Source organism: Geotrypetes seraphini, chromosome 5 (assembly GCF_902459505.1).
Source record: "Geotrypetes seraphini chromosome 5, aGeoSer1.1, whole genome shotgun sequence".
Classification (NCBI taxonomy): Eukaryota; Metazoa; Chordata; class Amphibia; order Gymnophiona; family Dermophiidae; genus Geotrypetes; species Geotrypetes seraphini.
The window spans coordinates 175527849-175552816 of NC_047088.1; the positions used below are offsets into that span (position 1 = coordinate 175527849).

General features: G+C 43.4%; 1 protein-coding gene across 3 annotated transcripts in view; it reads left to right on the plus strand.

The window, feature by feature from the left end:
- Positions 1-24968, plus strand: part of HECW2 (HECT, C2 and WW domain containing E3 ubiquitin protein ligase 2) — a 487554-nt gene that overhangs the window by 43429 nt on the left and 419157 nt on the right. For all 3 annotated transcript variants that reach the window (XM_033946090.1, XM_033946087.1, XM_033946093.1), the window contains exon 2: positions 24009-24231. The gene's annotated coding sequence lies outside the window, so the exon portion shown is untranslated. The remainder of the gene's footprint in view (positions 1-24008; positions 24232-24968) is intronic.

Here is a 24968-nt window from a genome sequence, read left to right on the forward strand (position 1 = left end):
TAGCCTTACTGGGTCAGACCAATGGTCCATCAAGCCCAGTAACCCATTCTCACGATGGCCAATCCAGGTCACTAGTACCTGGCCAAAACCCAAGGAGTAGCAATATTCCATGCTACCGATCCAGGGCAAGCAGTGGCTTCCCCGATGTCTTTCTCAATAACAAACTATGGACTTTTCCTCCAGGAACTTGTCCAAACCTTTCTTAAAGCCAGCTAAGCTATGCGCTCTTACCACAACCTCTAGCAATGCGTTCCAGAGCTTAACTATTCTCTGAGTGAAAAAAAAAAGTCCTGCTATTGGTTTTAAAAGTATTTCCCTGTACTTTATCGAGTGTCCCCTAGTCTTTGTATTATGTATGTCAACCTGTAACCCTTTCTGAGCTCTTCGGGGAGAATGGGGTAGAAAATGAATTAAAAAAATAAAAAATAACAAGCTGCTTAGAGTGTTGGAAGCTTGACTCATCTCCCCAAAGTCTTCATGATTCCCTGTACCCGTCAGCAGGCAAAAAGAGAGCTATGTAATCCAGTGCTGTCAGAATTAGTGCTAGCTTCACAGGTCACCGTGTTCTTTTCTACTTGTGTAAGTGAAAATGTGGAGGAGTGCTGAGCCAGTGTTATTTTGACAGTGAAGGGCAATGCAGCAGGAAGAAAATATTCCTCCTACTACTACAGGAGAGGGAAAAGCCATTCTCAGGACCCAGAATTCTCTGAAGGTTTGAGGCATAGGTGGCTTTGCAATCAATAGGTCAAGTTTATATTGTGAATTTCAGGGATACAGGCAGGGCATAACTCAGAATAAAAGAAGCAAGTTATAATGTATGTACACAGCATTCCTTTCCAGCCTAAAATGGCAAAAATTACAAAAGCTTTTACTAGGAACTGCAGGAAGATGGGTTAATTCTTTTTTTTTTTTTTTTTTAATTCTTCTAATGCGTTCTTTTCAAGACCAAGAGAAACGTCTGTTTGTCTGAAGTAGTAACAGTAGAAAAGTAGAAGTTCTCTACTTAGTAAATATTTATAACAGTGGTGAGGAACTCCGGTCCTTGAGAGCCGTATTCCAGTCGGGTTTTCAGGATTTCCCCAATGAATATTGAAGACCCTAGGCCTTCACAGATAGACCACTCAACTCTCGTTATGCTGATACAAATAATATGAGTTTTAATAATCAAATAGCAATAGCTTACAGGAACAAATCACACAGCATACAGAGTGATAGAGCATACACCAGGCTGGCCAGGCTGATGGAGAAACTCCGATGAGTTCTGAAGCTCTGGTCCCGGGAGCCCTCTTTTATAGGACTCTTGACAATTCTGGCCCACCTTGATGCATGTTACATTTCACATTTACATTGGTTAATCATATTTATTATCTCATTTATTAATCTATTGATTGGTTAACATAATGAGTGATACTGTGTGACCACACCCCTTATGATCTAATCCTACCCTATGTCCCAATAAATGTCCTGTTAATATACCAAGCCCCCCCTTCCGAGCACCTGGCCTAACGGTTTTTAGCTCTATGGTTAGTTTTTACTTCCTTACATCCCTTGCTTTTACACTGCACAGCGCAGTTTCTTGATGAGTTTCTTACATCAATTTCAGTGTCTTCCTTTCCAGCTGTGTTTTCTGGTTGACCTTTCTTTCAAGAAAGCAGAAGTGTCTTTCAGAGCTGACAGTTTGTTAGTCAGAGTCCATTTTTACTTTTTCAGCATCCATTTTAGGCTCCATCCATATTGGCCTGTTTCTGCTTAAATGGGGGAAATTTCAGGGGTCTTCACCTGGTCTCTTCTACACAGGACTTCTATACCCTTCCTCAATATGCATTGAAAGCAGTGCATTCAAATAGATCTCATGCATATTCATTGGGGAAATCCTGAAAACCCGACTGGAATACGGCTCTCGAGGACTGGAGTTCCCTACCCCTGGTCTATAAGTACACAAGTTAAACATAAATTTTCTCTTTTGAAGGATGTGACATTAACTAATCCAGTCTAAATTTAGTTAAGTTGCCCATGCTACCATATTGATGCAGTCTAGAGTTGGTCCTTTTTTCTTTTTTAAATATATTGTAAATTTTCATAAGCAGCTGTATTTTGAAGAGCAAACAATGACTTTGAACAACAGCTAGATGGATAAGTTTGGAATGTAGTACTTTACTGATTTTGGTGCTGCTTTGTAGTCATTGGACATCAGCCTGAGCCTTCCAAGTTTATTAAAATTTTTCATAAAATGCAAATCAAAACTTCTAAGTGCTTTTTTAGTTCTAATGTCATCTACCTCAGTATCACAAAATCCTGCATGTATAGATTGCAGTTGATTCAGAATACTGCTGCGAAATTGATTTTTGGGAAATGTAAATTTGACCACATGACTCTGCTGCTTCAGAGTCTTCATTGGCTCCCGATTTATTTCAGAGTTCAGTTTAAGTATGCTTGTTGGCTTTTAAAATTCTATATGGAATTCTAACTCCTCTCATTCCTTTATCATGGAATGTTTATAGATTCTCTTTTTCAAGAGGCAACCAGCAATTTAAATTATCCCTTCCTTCCAGGAAAGGGATTAAAGGAGTTAAGATTTTCAGTCAATCTTTGATTTTGATTTTTAAATTTTCACAACTTTGGAATGATCTTCCATCTTTTCTAAGAAGTTCTGGTTCGCTTCAAGTTTTTTGTAAATCTTTAAAAAACGTTTTATTTGCTAAACATTTTAAAAATTGATCTTCTTGAAATTTGCTTTTATTTTATTGTTCTTATCGGTTTAAGTTAATTATTGTAAACCGAGTCGAGCTTTCGTAGAATGATGGCTCGGTATATAAAGCCAAGCATTAGATTAGATTAGAATTTATAATTAAAAAGGGGAGACAGTAAACGAATGAATTCTCACAAAATAATACATGACCAATTTGAAACATTTGAAAATGTGGAGAACTGCAAATTAAGAGTAAATAATACATAGAAGGTAAACCACAGTGGTGAAGTTAGGGAGTAAATATTATAGAATAACCCCGGCTGTAATCAAATCTAATTAACAGTCAAATGCATCTCGGAATAGGTAGGTCTTTAGATTTCCCTTGAAAAGAACCGAGACTTGGTGTACTCCCAGCTCTGCACAGACAGCTATTATCTACTTTTATTCCTAAGATTTATTGGGATACTGTTGTGTCTGCTGCAGATGAATGATGAGCCAGAAAAGGGCTTCAGCACTGTCAGGATACTGAAAATGAAACGGGAAAAAAAGCTAGATGTTGAAATCTTTATTCACTATTAAGATGAAAGAAGGTAGAAATAGTTTTGCTGCCTATATCACCTAAAATACATTCTGAAAACTTTAGGAAGAGCAGCCAGAACCTACACAGGAGATTGAACAGTGTCATGCAAAGAACTAAAGAAATCAAAACAAAATACCCACACACCATAACGATGTCTACACATTTCTGTGAGTGTTGCTTTCTAAAAGGTGACTTTGCCCTGGACTTTATTTTCCAATATGACAAAAGAGCAACTGCCTGCCAAGCCTATAATTGTACAGTGTGTAATATCAGTTGACAGCTGATCTGTTCTTTGGATCTCATTTCTATCCTCTGTTGAACCTGCCTAGTGATCTGTGTTACTCAGCTGCCCAGCTCTGTTTTTATTAGATGCAGAATAATTGAATATTCTCTCCATGTGTGTTTCCTCTGTTTCTTATCACTTTGGAAGGAATCGGTCTGCAAGAGGTTCTTTTTTCATGAAGTGCTTTGGGATTCAGGGGCCATCTAACTAGCAGGTCTGCAGTTCTTGACCCCTACGATAAGATTGTCTCTAGCACAAGAAGCACTTTAGGGCACAGAGTGCTTTTAGGAGCTCTCTAATGTTATGAGAAACTTATGCTTTTGGTATCTCTGCTTAGTTTCCTTTCTGCATTACTGTGATGGAAATTGGCATGCAAAATACATAACATCAGCGACTGTGATTTCTTCTTATCTCCTCCACCTCCACATAAACCATCAGTAGCAGTTAAATTTACCCAAGCAAATTATCAGCCTATCATTCTGGTTGGCTGCCTGCCTGCATGTAACTGGGCAGTCAATAGTTCAAAACTCATCTAGGCCACTGGATTCCCAGCAAAGCCTCCATTTACTACAGGAATCTTCCTTGTGCTGTTTTTGATGCTATGGTTCTCCTTGCCAGTGTGACTGAGCCCAGCATATTACAGGAAGCTTTCTGAACTGCATTGGGTACTATGCCAAACTACCTACCTGACAGTGAAATGTAGCATCACCTCAGTCATGAACCTATGTACCTCAGAGTACTTTTCCTCCAGAGGGCCCCTATCACATGCAGAATAGTGAGTCCCGCTGCAGTAGATGCATCAATTCATCACTAGTCTCATTTAGCCTCCATCCTTTGGCTCAGCTATGTATGGTAATTAACTGCAACAGCAGAGTCATTCAGGAGGTGCCATACAGGTTCAGACCAATGGTCCACATAACCCAACAACGTGTCTTTGATGGGGCCCATCTGGGACATTTGGAAGTACCTGGCAATTCTTAGTAGGAAAATGCCTTCCACATAAATTCTCTTTCAGAAGATGTGGACACAGCCAAGTCTATCTGGCTTATAATTGATAGATCTGCCTGGCAGAAACTTGTTCAGATCTTTTAGAAACTCAACTATAGCCTTGACCATATTCTCTGAGAACAACCACAGCTGAAAAAAATACTTCTTTTAAATTAGAGGGGAAGATATCAATGAAGACTACTGTTAAGTGTTATTTTACTATTAACTCAGGTTATTAATAACTGAGACACCTACGATTGTATGCCACTTTACAGCAATTTAAAAATGCACTACTTCTACTAATCATTTACGCTCTATACTGTCTATTAAAATGTTTTATTGTGTACTGTGTTGACGGTGTAATGTAGCATATTATGCCCTACTTTGTATTGTTGTTTAAATATTTTTACTGCTGTAATCGTCTATTGCTTAGGTTTGATTTATAACTGTACACTGCCTTGACTGAATTTCTTCAAAAAGGTGGTAAATAAATCAATAATTTCTTGATTTATACTCTGCTTACTCCTAAGTTGCTTGCAAGCCGCCCCTCACATAAAATCAACACCGTAAAAACTACAAAATATAAAGAAACATCATCATCAAACATCAACATAAAACTTGTAAAAACAAATGAGTTTTCAGTGTGCTGTGTATGTCTAGTAGCACTACAGAAGCAAAAATGTAAGATATAGATAGGACAGAGTAACAGGAGCAAGAATATAAGGGGGCTAATTTAAATAAATTTGCATATGAGGTCAGAAAGGTGCTTGAATATTATCTTAGCTAGGGTAGGAGTGGATAAACATGTCCTACTATAGTATGTGTAGCCCAGAGGTGCCCAATAGGTCGATCGCCAAGACAAAGTGAGTCGATCGCGGAGCCCATCCCGGGCTCCGTGATACTCACTTTGCCTTGGCGATCTACTGGGCCGATCAGCCTTCCTCTCCCCGAAATCAATTTTGCTGTCGGAGAGGAAGTTCGGGCCAGCCAATCGCTGTCTGGCTGGGCCAGAACTTCCTCTCCGATGGCAGAATTGACGTCGGGGAGAGGAATCTGGTTGGCCCGATGCAGGGAAGCAGGCAGAGCTTGGGGCTGTGGCGGCGGCTTTGGGGCCTGTTACCCGGAGGTGGCAGCTTGTGGGCCTGTTCCCAATGGTGGCAGCAGTGGCTTAATGGGGGTAGGGAGAAAGAAAGAAAGGGGGCAGGCAGGGAGAAAGAAGGGAAACAGGAAAAAGAAAGGGGGCATGAAGAGAGAGAAAAAAGAAAGGGAGGCAGGGAGAAAGAAAGGGCAGGGAGAGAGGAAGAAAAAGTTGGGGGAGGGAATGAGATCTGGAGGAGAGGAAGCATACAGGCTGAAAGAAGGGAAGAAAGATTGGATGCACAGTCAGAAGAAAGTGCAACCAGAGGCTCATAAAATCACCAGACAACAAATGTAGGAAAAATGATTTTATTTTCAATTTAGTGATCAAAATGTGTCTGAATTTATATCTGCTGTCTATATTTTGCACTATGGCCCCCCTTTTACTAAACCAAATGGCCCCCCCTTTTACTAAACCACAATAGCGGTTTTTAGCGCAGGGAGCCTATGAGCGTCGAGAGCAGCGCTGGGCATTCAGCGCAGCTCTCTGCGCTAAAAATTGCTATTGTGGTTTAGTAAAAAGTGAGGGGGTATATTTGTCTATTTTTGTATGGTTGTTACCGAGGTGATAGTGCATAGAGTCATCTGCCTTGACCTCTTTGAAAAAACCCCAGAATAGGAATGATAATTAACATTTTCTCAGCGTACAGTGTGCTTTGTGGTTGTTTTTAAAAAAAATTTTTATTGTTGGTAGATCATTTTGACTTGGTCATTTTAAAAGTAGCTCACAAGCCCAAAAAGTGTGGGCACCCCTGGTGTAGCCAGTGTTACTTGAGTCTCATTTCATAAAATGGAACGTGTGGTAAAAAAAAAACCATTTAATGGTGGCCCATATTTCTAATTCCCCCCATTGTTTCAGGTTTTGTCCTAGTATATTATACAGAAATTATACACAAATTATTTAGCTCCTGTTGCTAAACAGATTAAAACTAAACTATATGCTAAGAAATTTTGAGTGATAGTGACGCTGACCTGAAATGGAGTGAAGTGAGGTCATGCCATCTCTTATTGAGCTGTACTGGTGCATTTCTCACCCATTCATCTCTCTGTTCGTGCAGCTTATGGTGGGAATTAAAGGGAGAAGGAAAAGTCCATCACCAGGGCATGGGTGCCATGTTATTAAATAAGACCTCACAATTTTTCCTTCAACCTTTTAACTGAGTTTTCAAAACAAAATGTATACATACAAACACGGTATGGTACATTAGACCTTAGCGGTAATTCTGTAACTGGGTGCCTACTGCCTGCATTTAAGTGCCACTTGCACACGTGAATGTACAGATTATCTGCATGCTCGTGAGTAAATGGAAGCAAAACAACTAAGCATTATTCTGTAAGGGTGCATATGGCACAGTGTATGCAAGCAAAACGGGTATTCACATTGGCCGGGCATGGACGGTTCTGCCTCCTACACGAACCATTTACAAAAAATTGTAAGTTACACATGCCTTTGCTGCATTTAGTTGCTCATAGTTACACCAGGTGTATGGCTGGTTTAACTGTAGGAGCCTAGATTTTAGGTACTCTGATACCATATTACGCTAGAATTTTAGAACTGCTTCTGGGTGCCCAGGTACCAATATAGATTAAGTTCTCATTGCATAGCATTGGGATGCCTAAAAGGAGGTGCCCACTTATAGAATTACCTCCTTCCTCTGCCTCTCATCAAATCCATTCATAATCCTTTTTTTTTTTTTTTTAAATAAATCTTTATTAATTTTCAATTTGAGAACAGTACATTAAAATATACATACAATTAACTTCATAGACAGCACTTACAACCGGCAAAAAAATACTACAAAATATTTCCCCCTTCCCACCCTAATTCGAGAACAAAAATCCATCCATAATCTAACAACCCTTCTTAGAGGGTAGCTTGCCCTGTGTACTGGGAACCTAGGTTTGTAATATAGTATTCGGGGTAGGAGTGGAGGGTGAGTGGAAAGTGTATTAGTCTACTGGAAAATACACATTTCTTTGATGTGTTTGAATGATTTAGGTCTATCCTGTATATTATTTCTGGAGTTATTTTCCTTTAAATTATTTTGTTATATTTTATGTTTAAATCTTTTTTATTGCGAACGCCAAACAGTAGACATCAAGGAACAGAACAAAATCAAAAGAACTAGCATCCAACAATACAACATTTGTGGTTAGGAGAGATAACAAAAGCAGCAATCCCCACCCCCCCATCTCCCCAACCCAACTCAACCAGCAAAGACCCCAAACACAAGCCCCTCTCCTCCCCCCTAGTCAAACACACAGAAGATGACCAGTAAGTTGCTAAGATCCCAAAGGCCCGTACTCTTGTGGCCCAAAATAAAAAAAAAAAGAGGAAAAAAAAGGATAAGGGTGCCTGCAGTGACTGATCCCGGCAGTTATCGTGGTGCAGAGCAACAAATCTAGGCAAGAGGGTTCAAAAGGAGACTACGTCCTCTAGGAGATAGGGAAGCCAAGTAGACTCCCCAGACCAGCAGAAAACTACGTCGGCGACTAGGGCGACCAACCGCCCCCTCCCGAGCCTCCCAGGAGGCCAAAGTATGCATCAAAGATTTCCAGGTCCAGAAAGAGGGAGGCTCAGAAGCAGTCCAGCGTTGCAGAATGCATTTGCGAGCAAGAAGACACACCTTACGACACCAGAGGGGTACCCCCCTTAGGAAGGCCCCAGAAGGCCCCCAGCAGGTCTAAAACCAATTGCGCTACAGTACCCGCAGTGGGACTCAGAAATAAGCCCTGTAAGTAATGGACTATAGACTGCCAATAAACTTGAACAGTCCAACAATCCCAAAAGGAGTAAGCAAAGGTATTGGGATCCCAGCCACATTTCAGATAGAGAGGTGAATCGATACCCCCAATTTTGTGCAATTGCACCTGAGTACAATAGGCCATATATCACTTTCACATAACACTCTTGGTACAGTGCTCCCATGATCAAGCGAGGAACCCCCCGCTTACGGAAAGCCCTAAGCGCGCATGCGCACTCCTACTTGTGTGTTCCCTGATCTGTAGGTTTGTGGCCGCAGGAGTGCGCATGCACACTTAGGGTTTTTCCCCCCTGTAAAACAGTTCGTCTTCGTCGGTGTCGTCTTCACCCCCCAACCCCCTTCCCCAGCACACCCGAACCCCCGTTCAGCCTCCCAACCAACCCTCCCTTCCTACGGTCTGGCCGGCTCCCTTAGTCCCTTGCCGCCATTCCTCTTCCCTTCCCGCAGTCCCGACAAATCTCCTGACTCCAGCAGCGGCCGCAGCACTCTAAACACCCTGCTTCGTGGCCTTCTACTGCCCTGATTTGCTCTGCCCGTCTCTGATGATGTCATCAAGGACACGGCAGAGCAAATCAGGGCAGTAGAAGGCCACGAAGCAGGGTGTTTAGAGTGCTGCGGCCGCTGCTGGAGTCAGGAGGTTTGTCGGGACCGTGAGAAGGGAAGGGGGGGGTGGGGTGGCAAAGGACTAAGGGAGCCGGCCAGATCGCGGGGATGGCACATGGCAGCTTCAACAGCGTGTAGGCGGGCGGCGCGTGAAGGAGTTTGAGCGGTGGTGGCAGTTTTGCTCAGAGGAACGGCTGGAGGGTATCGTGCCGGTGCTGCAGGTGTCCCATGGAGGTAAAAATTCTCAAAGGAGGGGGAGAGGGAAAGGGGGCTGCTTTGGGGGAGGGGCGTGCTGGGAGGCAGACAGCTTTGCTTGGAGGGGAAGACAGAAAGGGGGCCACGGAGAGACAGGGAGGAACTGGAGGGGGAGAAGGAAAGGGGGCTGCTTTGGAGGAGGGGTGTGCTGGAAGGCAGACAGCTTTGCTTGGGGGAGGGGAGACAGAAGGGGACCACGGAGAGACAGTCAGGGAGAGACAGGAGGGGGAAAGGGAAAGGGGGCTGCTTTCTAGCACCCGTTAATGTAACGGGCTTAAACACTAGTTTTGTTATATGTTAATGTAAACTGCTGTAATCCACATTTCTGACCAACTGACTTTCCTGCCAAAATTCAAATTGGTGGAGTGTCCTATTCCCAATCAGGTCAGTGAACACACTATTTACAAAGTCACACTGCAGACTTCAGAGCATACCCTGAAGAAAGCCACAGCATGATGGCTGAAATGTCGGTTTCTACCTGACAAAGACGCAATGAGACCTGGAAACCTGCAACATGCCGTAATCTGCATTGGCCTGGCAGTATATCAAGTTTGTTAAATTGTAATCCGTGAATAAGGGCCCCAGTATATAAATAACATACTTAGCAGAACTGAGGCTTGTTCTTGTGGGTCCTGGGTTTCAGCTGATTTTAAAGCATTCAGGTTTCTAAATGGAGAATCCTATTTAGAAAACAAATACAGTCAAACCTCGGTTTGTGAGTAACGCAGTTTGCGAGTGTTTTGCAAGACGAGCAAAATACTCAGCAAACTTTTGTCTCTCAAACTGAGCACCGCCCCGATAAATAAGCACTTACAACTGCTGGCAGCGCTGCTTCAGGGGGATGCCTTTTCCATCTGCCGGCCAGCCTTCCACACCAGGTGCCTTCGGCACCATGTTGGAGAGCCTCTGAGCCCACACAGCCGAGCGCCGTCCCACCTGCACGTTGCGTATGATCACACAAAGCGTCAATCAACGTGCGTGATCATACGCAACATGCAGCTGGGATGGTGCTCGGCTGTGTGGGCTCGGAGGATCTTCAACATGGTGCGGAAGGCACCTGGCATGGAAGGCTGGCAGGCGGATGGAAGAGGCATCCCCCTGAAGCGGCGCTGCATGGACTCAGGAGTTCTCCAGCGGCTGTCGAACGAAGGAGGCATTTCCTTGAGGCGGCGCTGCCTGCATCTGTTCAAGGACCCTGATGGTTGCGTGTGGCTGGCCACCTACGGCACCTGATGGGTACACACCCCTGGGCCACCTCTTGCCACTTACTCCCAGTTCCTTGGCACCTTATGGGTTGTGGAATGAATTGTCAGTGTTGCCATTATAGCCTATAGGGAAAGTTGCTTTGATATGAGTACTTTGGATTACGAGCATGTTTCTGGAACGAATCCCTGTATACTGTAACTTCTGCTGTAGTGGGTAAGGTTTTGTATAGAGTCTGGTTGGTAAAACATACACGTAATTGGACTGCAAAGTAAACATCACTCTAGGGAAAAGAGCACACCCAAACCAGCCTATTCTGAAGCAGAAGGGCAACATATTGGAAAATGTGAAAATAATTCTGTAGTCTATTCCAGTGGAAGAAATGACTAGTCATCTAAACAGCCAGCAAGCATTTGCCTTCCCTCAGATTTATGTTTTGACTCTCTGCAAAACTTTGTTTATATTAAAGCAGCATCTTTAGAGAACTATGTGTTGCATGAGTAGCTAGACAGCACTCTGTGGTGTAGGAGATCATTTACTAAAAACACATACTGGGTGGGGGGGGAGTTTTTCTGGAAATTTCACTAAATTATATGTTTATATTATATTTATGATATAATTGATTATAATATTTGAAAGAAGGTGGGTGGGATGGGATATAATTTTTATGTTTTTAGAATTATATGAGAATTACAAGTGTTATTGTTGTTACTAATGATATATTCCTGTACGCTGGCTGTAAGTTTTCAAAATGAATAAAGAATTTAAAAAAATAAATAAAAACACATACTGATGCTGTTAAATGTGAATGGCCCATTTTATGGATTAGGTCCTGTGGTAAATAGAATACCTTAATGAAATTAGTGCACTTTTAATAAATCACCGTTAATATTAATCCAGCAAATATTAAAATGCTATAGGTAAAAATGAGTTTTAATTAGTGATTAAAACATTTAGGGCTTGATTTACTGAATGCTTTGATTTTATTGTTTCGCCATGGGAAAAATGCTTAATGAATCAAGCTCTTAGCACCAGATGTACTAAATATTATCCCAGGATAAGCAGGCAGTATATTCTCACATGTGGGTGATGTCATCTTTGGAGCCCCTGTACGGCCAGTGCAAAAGTGTACCGCCACTTTAAACTTCTTCTAAAGTCTCGAGACTAGCCATACTGTGCTGGTGCTGGTGCCTTCCTGTCTGATGTCAGCTCGTGGGACCATCAGTTCTTCATTTTCTGTAGACAAGTTCATTTTTGGAGTTAGTCCAAAGCGCATCAAACTTTTCATATTTTTGTGCCTTCCTGTGTTAATTTTCTTCTGTATATCATTTAATTTTCCTTTATTTACCATTTCCTTGAAGTTTTGTTTATTTTTAACCTTTTTGAATTTTGGACCTTCTGGCTCCAAAAAGCCTGTTTTCAGACTGGGAGCATTGATAGTTTTTCAGCTTAAAATCTACTTAACCTCCTTGGACCATTGAGTCCTTCAATTTAGCATTGGTGGATTTCCCCTTTATGACTAAGCCTTCTAGTGGGTTCAAACGGTGCACTCTGTGCAACAGGACCATTTCTATCACTACTGTGTATATGCCATGCTGAAAAGGTAGACTCGTTCTTTGGGTGGGGGGGGGGTGTTCCACCCACTTTTTGGGAGGAAAAAAGTACGTCTTATGGAGTGGAAAAATACAGTACTTTTTTTATTCTGATTTTTATGGGGGTGGGGAGGTCAGTGATCACTGGGGGAGTGTGTGTGGGTCTCTACTTTGTCCCTGCAGTTGTTATCTGGTCACTTTGGATATCTTCTGGGCACTTAGACTTGTTTTTAGATTGCCTAAATCACAATGAATAAGTTCCGTCTTGGAAGTCTCATTGAACTTTCGATTATCGCTGCAGGATGACTAAGTCTAGGTCCTTCTGAATTGGACAAACAGATTCCTCTATGCATTTCCTCCTATTCCTCTAATAGGAAAATCTCTAGTCAATTTGTGACAGAGGCCAGCCACCATGATCCTCATAGTTCCCTGGTGTCCAAGACAACCCTGGTTTCCTCTTCTCCTTCAGCTCAGTGTACAAGTTCTCATTCCACTACAGATTTTTCCAACTTTGCTGACTCAGAACTAAGGGTCCCTTCTTCATCCCAATCTAAGTCACCTAACACTCACAGCATAGTATCTTTCTTTCAAAGAATAGATGCATTCTCATTTTCTGCTTCAGTATCTGACATCATAGAAACTTCCAGGAAACCGTCTACACCACACTGCTTCTATTTCAAATGGGCTCATTTTATACACTGGTGTCGTCATCAAGTGTTACCTCTGGACACATGTCCCTTGTCAGTTCTAGATAACCTTTTATGCCTATCTAACTCTAGTCTCAAGACCACTTCAGTAAGGGTACATCTCAATGCTATCAGTGCTTTTCATGCACCACTTAATACAAAACCGTTGGCTACACATCTATTAGTTTTCCAGTCTATTAGTTGTTATTCCAGTCTATTGGCTACACATCTATTGGTTTCCTCGAGTTGACCTCATGGCAATGGTGAAAAGCAAAAAGGTGGACAGGTTCTTCAATTGAAGATTCAAGCCCCCTGCCTGCCTGTCTTTCTTTCTCTCTCCCTGCCCCCCCCCAAGCCACCACGCCGATTTCTCCCTGCTTCCCCGAGCCAGGCCTGGCATATAGAAGTGCCGGACCCACAAGCGTTCACCTCCCACATCAATTCTGACATCTGAGAGGAAGTTCCAGGCCAGCCAGGCAGTGATTGGCTGACCCAGAACTTCCTCTCTGACATCAGAATTGACGTTGGAGGTGAAGGCTTGTGGGTCTGGCACTTGTACGCACCTGGCCTGGCTTGGGGAGGCAGGAAGAACAAGATTGCAAAGGCAACGCGATCGACTCGCATTGCCTTTGCGATCTACTGGTCTATTGCAATTGACCATTTGGGCACCCCTGGTCTAGACACTCTAGTCCAACCGTGGCCTCAGGGTCTACATTTATATGTCTTTTCTCCCTGGCCTATGATAGGCCAAATCATTCAAAGGATTGCAACTCATTCGGGAAAGGTCATTCTATTGACTCCAGATTGAGAAAAAAATAGGGCAGTCTTTTGGTAATCTCAGGCCCTTAGCAGCCGTTGCTAGATTCCTTAGTGATATTAGGGCATTGATTGGAGGGGTTGTTTTAATATTGATAACTAAACTAAACTAAAGGGGCTTGGACTCCCTCTTGCCCCGATGTCGTGGGGGGGGGGTGGGGGTGGATTCTGTAACCGGTGTTGTTTTTGACAGACACCGGTTACAGAATCCAGCTTTTAGGCGAAGGACTGGCTTAGGCTTTTTTTGGGTTGATTATAGGGTATAAGTTTAGACGTAGTGGTGGTCTGGGCATTTAAACAGCTGAACGTAGAGGCAGGCCATTATTAAAAAAACAACCTCCTTTTGGACGTTTTTTTTGATTATGAACATTTCCCCTGCTTCTACTTTCAACGTTTAAGGCCTTAGGCCAAAAAGGGACTTAGATGTTTTTTTTGATTATGCCCCTCTATACGTTCTTTAGATTAGGAAGTCAGTGAAGTTAATGATAGAGTGGACTGGGGTGTAGGCATTTCATCTGAAGAAAAAAAACACCTGTATATAACCTGTGCACTTTTACACACACAGTATATTTTAAATATTTTTTATGATTCTTCCATAAATATCAGGTGGTAAATAATTCAGCAGGTAATAGTACACCTCTCAGAATTAGGCAGTTTGATATCACAAATCATAATATTGCAAAACTACAGCTACAATCCAAATGGAAAGAAGAGAAACCTTAACGGTTTCCTACGTTATTTAATCCTCTTTTAAAGTTAGTGTGCTTTTTTATGTATGTTTGCAAGGAAACTGCCTAAGTTTAGATGGCATATAATTTTAAAAAACAAACAAATGTCAAAAAACAATAATACTGATGCACAGTGCTATCTACAGAAATTATGTCAATTATTATTGCACATCTTTAAATGTTATATGATGAATATTTTTTTATCACAGGGAAAAGACTACAGATGTCTATGGTGAGCTAAGAAATGTTCTTCCTGAGACTTGCATTTCTTTAATTGGTCAAAACCCTCCAACTATTTATTTTAATTAACATTTTTAATTAAACTGACATACAGGCCAAAACACAATCATTTTCTTGAGATGAGAAATGATTAGTGTCATTGGTTAGACTTCTGAAATACAGTTATCCCTTCCCATTGCATTTTTTTCCTGTATTTCAGTGCTTCAGTGTATAGATCCTTGGTCTTCACTGTCAGTCCCTGAGGGCCACCAACAGATCACATTTTCAGGATATCCCTAATGAATATGCATGAGAGAGATTTGCATAACTGTGTCCTCTGTTGTATTCAAGTCTTTCTTGCATATTGACTAGGGATATCCTGAAAACCTGTCTTGTTAATGTCCCTCGCACCGGCCTCTGCTCCCTTTTGACGTCACGTCCTGGCACTGCAACCAGGAAGACTGTTCATGCTGGTGAACATTTAAAGAGGTATTTGGGAGGGGGACAGAGAGGAGGTGAGGCACCAGCTTTCCCCCATGAAGATCGCTCGTAATGAAGAAGCATGTACACAAGGGTTGCCAGCACAGAAGGATACTAACCTTATAATCCATTCTTAACCTGTACTTAAATTGCCTTATAGTCCTTGTACTTAAACTACTTTATAGTCTTTGTATTGTCCAAATGTACTCCACTGTGAATGTTGCTTGTAAGCCGTTCTGAGCTACTGGGAGGACGGGATAAAAATCTAAATAAATAATTTCGATGAGTGCTAACATTTAAGTAAGACTTCTTACTCTTGTATGGCTACTGGGCTGGCAGTGCCAAAGACATACTGTCCTTATATTAAGCAGCTTTGGATAAAGGAATTAGTTCTCTGCATCTGTTGGATGATTTTTTTGAATTTGGATATTTTAAGAATATAAGAGATCTTTTACTAAATCAGATGAAAGATCCATCAAGTTTCCCAGGTTCATATAGCTAATAATGCCTTATGGACTTATCCTCCAAGAATATAGTTAAACCTTTTTTAAACCCAGCTATGCTAACTACCTTGATAATATCTTCAAGCAATAAATTTCAAGTGTCATCTTATCTTAGTAGTTTTAAAAGGGTAACACCACTCTTCCCTATTTACCCATTCCACCCTACTAATGATTTTTATAGACATTTATCATGCCTACAGCCTCAGTACTCTGAGGTTGTGGGTTCAAACCCCATGCTTCTTCCTGTAACCCTGTGCAAGTCCACTGTCCCAGGTACATTAAATAGATTGTGAGACCATGAGAACAGTTAGGGAAAATGCATGAAGCACCTGTATGAGTGCAGTTGTGTAACGACAAAAAAGCGGTATACAAATCCCAATCCCTTACTCCAGGCTGAAGAGCCCTCACCTGTTCAACTCTTATTTTTTTCTATAGGGGAGCCATTTCATTCCTTTTCTCATTTTGGTTTACTTTTCATGTTACCTTTTCTAGGTTTTTGTTTTCCTTACCCTGACCAAGCTAATGTGTAGTGATTTTGTCCAAGGTCACAAAACAAGCCATTGGCAGAAGCAGGATTTGAATACTGATTTTGCTGCCTTTTTATGTCCAATATTCTAATTACTAGATTACTCCTGCACAGTGGCGTACCTAGGGGGGGGCGGGGGGGGCGGGCCGCCCCGGGTACCAGCCCTGAGGGGGTGTTCCCGGCCTTGCCGCTCAGTCCCCCCCCACGCCCGAAGGACCGCTCGCCCCACTGACCTTCCAGCACACCTATGAAGCAGCCCGCAGCAGGATCGCGCCGTCAGCAATCCCTCAGCTGCTTGGGCGCTGCTTCCTGCGCCGCGGTCCCGTCCCTCCTCTGACGTCAGAGGAGGGGGCGGGACCGCGGCGCAGGAAGCAGCGCCCAAGCAGCTGAGGGATTGCTGACGTCGCGATCCTGCTGCGGGCTGCTTCATAGGTGTGCTGGAAGGTCAGTGGGGCGAGCGGTCCTTCGGGCGTGGGGGGGGGGGCAGTAGCTTAAGGTAGCCCGGCGCAGGAAGCAGCTCCTAAGCAGCGCAAAGATAGCTGACGTCGCGATCCTGCTGCGGCTGCTTCATAGGTAGTGCGGGGAGGCCGGGGGGCGAATGGTCCTTCGGGGTGGGTCGGGGCATCAGGCCTTCAGGGTGGGGCGGGCGGGCGGGCGGGCAGGCAGGCAGACTTTCAAGGGGGAGGGGGGGTGACAGGCAGGCAGGCCTTCAAGGGGGGGTGCAGGTCTTCGGGGGGGGGGGGGTGCAGACCTTCAAGGGGGTGCAGGCCTTCAAGGGGGGGACAGGCAGGCAGGCCTTCAAGGGGGGGACAGGCCTACAAGGGGGGGGGACAGACCTACAAGGGGGTGCAGGCCTACAAGGGGGGGAGACAGGCCTTCAAGGGGGGACAGGCCTTCAGGGGGGGTGCATGCCTTCAGGGGGGGTGCCGACCTTCAAGGGGGTGCAGGCCTTCAAGGGGGGGACAGGCAGGCAGGCCTTCAAGTGGGGGGACAGGCCTTCGGGGGGGTGCAGGCCTTCGGGGGGGGGTGCAGACCTTCAAGGGGGTGCAGGCCTTCAAGGGGGGGACAGGCAGGCAGGCCTTCAAGGGGGGGACAGGCCTACAAGGGGGTGGGACAGGCCTTCAAGGGGGTGCAGGCCTTTGGGGGGGTGCCAACCTTCAAGGGGGGGTGCAGGCCTTCAAGGGGGGGGGACAGGCCTTCAAGGGGGGACAAGCAGGCAGGCCTTCAAGGGGGGGACAGGCCTACAAGGGGGTGGGACAGGCCTTCAAGGGGGTGCAGGCCTTTGGGGGGGTGCCAACCTTCAAGGGGGGGTGCAGGCCTTCAAGGGGGGGGACAGGCCTTCAAGGGGGGACAAGCAGGCAGGCCTTCAAGGGGGGGACAGGCCTACAAGGGGGTGGGACAGGCCTTCAAGGGGGTGCAGGCCTTTGGGGGGGTGCCAACCTTCAAGGGGGGGACAGGCCTTCAAGGGGGGACAAGCAGGCAGGCCTTCAAGGGGGGGTCAGGCCTTCAAGGGGGGGACAGGCCTACAAGGGGGTGGGACAGGCAGACCTTTAAGGGGGGACAGGCCTACAAGGGGGTGGGACAGGCAGACCTTTAAGGGGGGATAGGCCTTCAAGGGGGGACAAGCAGGCAGGCCTTCAAGGGGGGGTCAGGCCTTCAAGGGGGGGGGGACAGGCCTTCGGGGGTGCAGGCCTTCGGGGTGGGTGCAGGCCTTCGGGGTGGGTGCAGGCATTCGGGGTGGGTGCAGGCCTTCGGGATGGGTGCAGGCCTTCAGGGGTGGGGTTTAGGCGTTCAGAGGGGGACAAACCTTCGGGTGGGAGGTAAAGTCCTTCGGGGGGTGCAGGTCTTCAGGGGTGGGGTGTAGCCCTTCTGAGGGGGGACAGACCTTCGGGGGAGGGGGGTCCTGGTGTAAAAGTACACAGAGGGAGAGAGGGAAGGGGGGGTTCAAAGATACGTGCATATGCCAGACTTTGGGGGTTAGAAATAATGGGTCTAAAAACAGAGGAGTGGGAGAGAGATGGTGCATAATGGGATTTAGGGAGGGAAGGAACAGAAAGGGAGAGAACTTGGAAACAGGGGATGGTGTGGAGGGGGGATAGAGATACTGGATAGGAGGATAGTTGGGAACAGAAAGGGAGAGATGGTGGATCCTGGGGTGGTGGGGAGTTGAGAAAAGGTGAATCTGTGGATGGAGACAAAAAAAAGGAAAGATGCCAGATCTCCGGGAGAGGGAAGGGAAACGGAAGGGGAGAACAGAGATGGCAGACGGATGGTTAGCACGGAGAAAGGAGACCCTGGCAAGCAAGACAACAAGAGCCTGGGACCAACAAGATTTGAATATTGATCAGAGAACAAAAGGTAGAAAAAATAATTTTATTTTCTGTTTTGTGATTACAATATGTTAGATTTGAAAAGTGTACATGAGACAGCTTGAAATGGGAACTTTTCTATTTTTGTGAATGGCAAGGCTGAGTTCAGTTAAAATATATGCTTTATAAGAAAATATAATAATGTGTTTTATAAAGTTTATAAGCATTGCTGGCATACTCGGTGAGGTGTTCCTAGTGTTGGTGGTGGTGGTAGCATGTCAGTGTGTTGAGAGGAAGAGGTAGTCTGGGAAATTCTGCTGAGCAAACTCTGGGCCCATTTCCACCCCCAGTTAGTCCACTCCACTCAACTGGTTCACACACTGAGTGGGTCTTTGGGTGTTATTTCTGGGTAGTTGTTTTAGAATCTCTTCCAGTGGTTTGTCAGTATCTCCTTCTGGTCCAAGGAAGGAAACTTTGTCAACCTTAGCATTGACCTTCAGAATATGTTTGTAACAGCGCTGCTTGTGTGGCATTAGGCTATGTAGTGATCGAAAGAAAAAAACAGACCTTTGCACATTTTTGCACTATATGGTGGGTGTATGAGGAGATTCACATTTCCTGCACAGCTAAGTCCATGTGAAGTTACCTTGTGCTGTATTTGACATCTAGCAAGGTCTCTGTTTGAAAGGAAAGATCTAAACTTAAAAATGAAGTGGCCAGAAGTTATGGTAAAAGCAGATAGTGTAGCTGGTTTTAAGAAAGATTTGGACAAATTCCTGGAGGAAAAGTCCATAATCTGTTATTAAGACATGGGGGAAGTGTCTGCTTGCCCTGGATCGGTAGCATGGAATGTTGCTACTCTTTGGGTTTTGACCAGGTATTAGTGTCCTGGATTGGCTACCATGAGAATGGGCTACTGGGCATGATGGACCATTGGTGTGACCCAGTTAGGCTATTCTTATGTTATGTTCTCATCTGTAGGGGCCTTTGTTTTCACTTCTTATTTTAATGTATTTTTTTCCTGGGAACTTATCAGTGTTTTTTTATAATGGGAACAAAAATGGAAGAGAATTAATGTGTGTGGAATGGGGGGGTAACTAATTTCTTCAGCTAAATAATTCAATCCACTTCAAACAGACATAGGAGAACTCACGCACCATTCACACACCCTCCAACCAAAAACGTCAAAAGAAAAAAACTGTTCGACAACCTCCTAGCCATTCGAGCTGCAACACTTGACCCCCAACTCTACAACCTATTGACCTCGACCACAAACTACAAAACCTTAAAAAAAGAAATAAAAACCCTTCTATTCAAAAAACACATAAAACCAAACTAACATAATCAGAACTGTCCCAAGCATCACCTGCAACTACTCCATATGTACTTCTGATGTCATGACAATTCCGACATAATTTATGTTATGTTATGTTTGGAATAATGGTTACATAAATGAGGTTCAATAAAAGAAAATTTTCACTGCCTGTTTCTATTCTGACCATTTATTCCATTTCATGGTTATTGCAAAAAAAAAAAAAAAAATTTTTCCATGAAGGGGGGGGGGGGGGGGGGGTGTCAAAAAATGATGGGCCCCGGGTGCCACATACCCTAGGTACGCCACTGCTCCTGCATAATCAGAGTGTGATTTCTTGTAACAGACATTGTTTTTCTTTTCTAGTATTCTGGCAAGCAGTTACTTTTTGTCCACTTTTCATTATAAATGCAAAAAAAAAAAAACACAAAAATCAATACCACAAACATATAAAGAGCTGCATCAGTCATAGTTCTGACATATAAACCACTAATTAAATGTGACTCGCTATTTCTGGTTTAAACCAGTGAACTGTGAAACACTCTTGAAATTATGCTGGAGGCTGAACTACTGTGTATTTTGGATACCAAGCCAAATACTAACTTTACACAGTTTTGGATCCAAGAACTACAGATACATAGAGTAGAGTAGATAGTTTGTTTGTTTTTTTTCAAAGTACAGTTTTGTAGAAAGATAGAAACAATAGAAAAATGAAGGCAGATAAAGACCGTATGGGCCTATCCATGGCATCTACTATCCCTTCCTCTCCTCTTCAAGCTTTCTTGAATTGAATATAGTTTTTTGTTTCCATCACCACCTCCAGAAAGCTATTCCACGCATTCACACCCTTTCTGTGAAAAAGTATTTTATGAGGTTTCTTCTGAATCTATCCCCGTTCATTTTAAAACTTTAAAATAAAAAAATAAAAAAAATAAGAGTTGCCATACTGGGACAGACTGAAGATCCATCAAGGCTAGTGTCTTATTTCCAACCCAGATCACAAGTACCTGGCAATAGCCCAAAGAGTAAAACAGATTTTTGATGTTTATCCTAGAAATAAGCAGTTGATTTCCCGAAGTCCATCTTTATCCTATGCCCCCTCATTCCAAAGTTTTCTTTCATTTGAAAGAGACGCATCCCATAAGCATTTATGGCACATACCATATTTTTCACTCCATGAGACGCACCCTAGATTTAGAGGAGGAAAACAAGAAAATAAAACATTCTGAACTAAATTCTCCCTGCCAGGCTCTGCATCCTGTCCCCTCTCCCTGCCAGGCTCTGTACCCTGCCCCCCCTCTGGTGGTCTAGTGTTAGGCTGGGGCAGGGCACAGAGCAGGCAAGCCTAGTGGCCTAGTGACAGGCAGGCCTAGTGATAGGCAGGCAGGCCTAGTGGCCTAACAGGTAGGCAGGCCTAGTGACAAACAGGCAGGCAGGCCCCACACCCCCAGTACCTTAAATCATTCCCCCATACCCCTCATGTACCTTAAATCATCCCCTATATACTTTAAATCATCCCATACAACCACATGCCCCCTCAGTACCTTAAATCATCCCCCATATACTTTAAATCAGGGGTGTCCAACCTTTTGGCTTCCCTGGGCCGCATTGGCTGAAAAAAATGTTTCTGGGGCCGCGCAAACGCTGCAGCAAGACAGAGGAGGGAGCCTGCAAGATGGTAAACACCCGGGGGCAGCAGAGGAAAACATTGCATCGCCCTCAACCGAGGCTGCACAAAATACTTCACAGGGCCACAGGTTGGACACCTCTGCTTTAAATCATCCCAACCATACAACCACATGCCCCCTCAGTACCTTAAATCATCCCCCATATACTTTAAATCGTCCCCACCATACCACATGCCTCCCCAGTACCTTAAATCATCCCCCACATACCTCCAGTACCTTTAAATTCCAGACCAGCTCCCCAATCAATCATTATTTTTAAATACCCCTCAGCACCTTTAAATTCTGACCCAGCACCCCCCCCCCAATCAATCATCATTTTTACATACTCCGCACCAGCACTGTTAAATTCAATCCCAGCCCCCCCAGCACTGTTAAATTCCATCCCAGCCCCTCCATTTAAAGGTACCGCCAGGGGTGGGGGGGTGTTTGTATATTTGCTTCATAAGACACACACTTATTTCCACCCACTTTTTTGGGGGAAAGTACGTCTTATGGAGCGAAAAATACGGTAGGTATTTAAACTTCTCTATCGTAACTTCCCTATACTACCTTTCCTCCAAAATATATAAATTGAGATCCTGAAATCTGTCCTCATATGCTTTATGACAAAGACCACTAACCATTGCGGTAACCTTCCTTTGGACTGACTCCATCCTATTTATAACTTTTTGAAGGTGCAGTCTCCAGAATTGTGCCCATTATTCTAACTGAGGTCTCAACAGAGTCTTAGGCAGCAAGCAAGCAGATCAATGACAATAAAGCTGTTCGCCAAATAAAAATTCCAATTGTATTCACCACATTAAAATCATAAATACATAAATAATTAAAAGCTTAATTATCATCGATCTGCTGGTTTGATGCCTATTCTGGATCTTGTACTGTAGATTGGTTGCCTATTTTTTTTACTTGGATCCTGACCAGAGTCTTATAGGGGCATCATTACCTCCCTTTTCCTACTGGCCATTCCTCTCCCAATGCACCCAAGCATACTGTACTTCTAGCCTTTACCATTGCCTTTTCTATCTGTTGGGCAAGATTGTAGATGTTGATAAGATGGTCAAAGTCCCGATCCTCTTTTGTGCACAAAAGTTTTTCATCCCCTAAACTATACCGTTCCCTCAGGTTTTTGGAGCCAAAATGTATGGCCCTGCATTTCTTAGCATTATTCCTTAAGTTTCGCTTCCTCATATTATCCACACCAGCAAGGTTATGTACCCTATAGTATATTTTGGGTATCATCCCCAAAGAAGCAAACCATATCAGCAATATTGCTTACAAAAATGTTATAAAGAGCAGGCCCAAGAACTGAACCTTGTGCTATACCACTGGTAACATCCCTTTCCTCAGAGTGAGCTCCATTTAACACTTCCCACTGTTGCTTTCCATTCAACTAGATCCTAACTCAGTCACTTTGGGGTCTATACCAAAGGCACTTAGTTTATTTATTAGACATTTGTGTAGAACCATGTCAAACACTTTGCTAAAATCTCAATACACTACATCTAGGTCTGTCCATCTATCTAACTCTGGTCATGCAGTAAAAAAAATGATCAGATTACTCTGAAAAGACCTGTCTCTAATGAAACCATGATGCCTCCGGTCTTGGAATCCATCAGATTCTAAAACTTCACTATTCTAAAGTATTTACCACAGAAGTCAGACTTCTTCCTTTTTCCACTTTTATGGAGAGGGACCACATCTGCCTTTCTCCAGTCCCCTGGTACTAGTCTTGACTCTAGAGAAGCATTGAAAAGCCAAACACCCTGGAATAGCCGCCAGAACTTCCCTAATTTCCTTCGGTACTCTTGGATGTATGCCATCCGGCCCAATCACTTTGTTTCACAATGCTACTTTTGCATGTCTACTTATCACTAACATATCTAAGAAAAAAAAAATGTCTTTCCTTTATTTAACCATGTTGGCTATTTTTTTCTTCCATTTGCATATTTGCTTTCCTAACTACTTTATCAGCTTTTCTTAACTTTTCCAGATATTTTTGCCTGTCTTCTTCTTCCTGTGATTTGTCTGACAAGACCTAACTCTAGTGAAATCATCTTGCCTCCAATCCTTTAATCCATTGGATTCCAGAAGCTTCACTATTCTATGTTTTAGAAGTGTTTCCATTAATTTACATACCATAGAAGTCAGACTTACCAGCTTGTAGTTCCCTACCTCTTCTTCCGCTTTTGTGGAGAGGGGCCACATCTGCCTTTCTCTAGACCTCTGGTACCAGTCTTGACTCAAGAGAGGCACTGAAAAGGCCAACCAGTGAAGTTGCCAGAACTTCCCTAATTTCCTTCAATATCCTTCCTAGCAATCACATCATTGTCAGTTAGTTCTTCTTGTTTGTCTGCCTACATCCATTCTTTTATGTCATCCTCACAAGCATTCTCACTGCCTGGTATTTCCTGTAACAAAGGAAGGAGATCTTCCTTGACTGCTCTGTGTTCTTTGTCATGTCCTTGTTCATTTTCATTCTTAGAAAGTAATTTTCTTCATGATTTTGTCCCATGACTGAGCAATCCACTAGATAACATCTTTGATATTAACTTTCTTTAAAACATCAAACATTCCTTTCCTTTCATTCAGGGTGTAAACAAGCATTGCAAGAAGCTTATGGTGATATTTTTTTCTTTAATGTTTCTAGTATGCCCTGGTCCATTGGCTGACACAATGATGTGACATTGGGAGGCAGAAAAAGCACTCTAATGCCAGCGCTTCTTAGTTCATCCTTGTCGGGATGAGATGGTGCATTATCCAAGAGAAGACACAATACAGTATGTGCTTATATCCAGCAATTATCCAGCAGAGTTCAATGCGGTTACAGATAAAGAGACTGGACGTTACTCCAGGAATTACAATTTAAACAGGTAAAAACTTTTGACAGATCTTTAGCAAAAGAGATTAAAAAGATACACCTTCAGTGTTTTCCTGAATGCCATATCATTATCTAACTTCCTAATATCTAATGGCAGAGCATTCCACCATTTAGTTGTTTGATAATAAAATAAGCCATTGAAAACTATTTTATATCTGACATTTTTGTAGTTAGGATATTTGAAGTAACAATGGAAGTCGGTTTAAATAAATTTCATTTCTATGAGTGAGATTAATTAATTAGGCCAATATTTTGATACTAGTCTGCTTAATATTAAATAAACCATTGTATATACAGTAAAACCTTGGTTTGCGAGCATAATTCGTTCCAGAAGCATGCTTGTAATCCAAAGCACTCGTATATCAAAGCAAATTTCCACATAGGAAATAATAGAAACTCAGATGATTTGTTCCACAACCCAAAACCTTTAATACAAAATACTATACGTACTTGTATTTCAAGACCTCGCTCATTTTGAACAGTTACTACACTCCTACAGCGTCAGAGAGAGAAGAACCATCGGCTCAGTTGTGATGATGTGACGCGTGTTGTGACCAGTCAGACGTTAGGTCTGCCGAGGTCCCGGTGAGAGCAGGCAAGAGGGGGGTGGTAGAAAGCCCATGGGAGGTACACCCAAAGCCTGTCCTGGACACTATAATGATTCCCCGGAGCCTGCTAGTCCTCCAGAATTAGAATTAGAGACTGTGAAATCTTGCTGTCCACTAGGGG